At 44.3% G+C, this 1,713-nt stretch overlaps 1 non-coding gene across 1 annotated transcript; it reads right to left on the reverse strand.

Annotated features, from left to right (window-relative positions):
- Window positions 1-742: 742 nt before the first annotated feature.
- Window positions 743-849, reverse strand: LOC116071607. The gene has a single exon (XR_004111016.1). It is a non-coding gene; the product is annotated as a U6 spliceosomal RNA (small nuclear RNA).
- Window positions 850-1,713: the final 864 nt, after the last annotated feature.

Consider the following 1,713-nt stretch of genomic DNA (forward strand, 5'->3'; position numbering starts at 1 on the left):
GCGGCACCTTTTTCCTTGACCTTTGTCCATCCCTTGCCTGTGACTTGAGCTATATAATCTAGCCCCTCTGTTTCAATAAATGAGTTGTCTTCCCTTCACGCCCTGCTCCCCTCCCTCCAACAGCACACAGTCTCTGGAGTTGATAATGATCACCATACTCACCTGAGACCCTGCTCCTCAACTCCTCACAGCAGCCGATCGAAGTGGTGATTTGTTATTTTGACTCCTACAATAATCCCCATCACAATTGGCAACTGAGTTATCTCCTCAGCCCGTCGTTTCTTTTTTGCAATGTTACTTTCCTTCTACCAGAAGTTAATTATCACGTACTCCTATGATGGAATGAAAGGTTCCAAACAATACCGTATCTACATGGCCGTCTCGTTCTAGAATTACAAATACAATCTGAAAAACGACATTTGTTGTTATTTTGTCTTTTCATACCAAATTATATGAATGGAAGGAGGTGTTCTGGACTATCTTGGGGTTTTATTGATGTGAAGAGGCACCATGACCACAGCAACTCTTACTCAATTGGCTTACAGTTCAGAGATTTAGTCCATTAGTCATGGCAAGAGACATGGTGGTATGCAGGCAGACATGGTGCTGGAGAAAGAGTGAGAGTTCTATATCTTGATCTGAAGACAGCAGGAGACTGTACACCACACTGGGTGTAGCTTGAGCATATGAGTTTCAAAGCCCATCCCCACAGTGACACACTTCTTTTTTCTTTTCTTTTTTTATAAATATGGAACACATCATGAATTTGTGTATCATCCTTGTGCAGGGGCCATAGTAATCTTCTCTGTACCATTCCAATTTTAGTATATGTGCTGCCGAAGCAAGCACAGACACACTTCTAATAATGTCATTCCCTATGAGTCTATGAGGGCCTTTTTTCTTTTCTTTTCTTTTCTTTTCTTTTTTTTTTTTTTTTCAAGATAGGGTTTCTCTGTGTAACCATGGCTGTCCTGGAACTCACTCTGTAGACCAGGCTGGCCTCGTACTCAGAAATCTGCCTGCCTCTGCCTCCCAAGTGCTGGGAGGGTCTTTTTTCATTCAAACCACCACCACCACACACACACACACACACACACACACACCACACACACATACAAAAAGGAGTTAAAGACCCTACATAGGCCCTCTGGCAGTTACAGCTCCTGCTTTTGGAGTCCAGCCTGGACTTGACGCATACCCCAGTCAACCACCAGGAGCTCCTAGGTCTTCCCACCTTGTGTTTTGAAGCCTGACCTAGGGATGAGCTCTCTTTCATCAGAAGCCACATGCCCACAGGAATTCTGCAGAGCAGCTGAGAGAGGAGGATGGGTAGAAGCTGCAAGACTTGCTGGGTGGCTGAGACGCTGGCTGGCATGCTTTCTGTTGACCCTCTAATGTCATCCTGGTCCACCAACACTGGTATCATGCGACTGAATCAGAATCTGCACCGCAGCCCAACCCAGTTGCCTTGGGGGAGCAGCAGGTGAAGCAAGCAACTTCTCAAGGCCATTCTCCTCAGCTGCTTCCTAGACGTTGTCATCGCTTCTGGGTCAATGTTTTTGGCTCGATAGCACAATCTTAAGGCTATATTTTATTTGTTAAAATTTTTAATTACATTTTTTCATTTTACTTCGTGTAACTATCCTGATTGCATGTCAGTATCATATGCACCATGTATGTGTTTAGGTTAGAAGAGGGTATTATTAGGTCTCT

Source organism: Mastomys coucha, unplaced genomic scaffold (genome assembly GCF_008632895.1).
Source record: "Mastomys coucha isolate ucsf_1 unplaced genomic scaffold, UCSF_Mcou_1 pScaffold22, whole genome shotgun sequence".
Classification (NCBI taxonomy): Eukaryota; Metazoa; Chordata; class Mammalia; order Rodentia; family Muridae; genus Mastomys; species Mastomys coucha.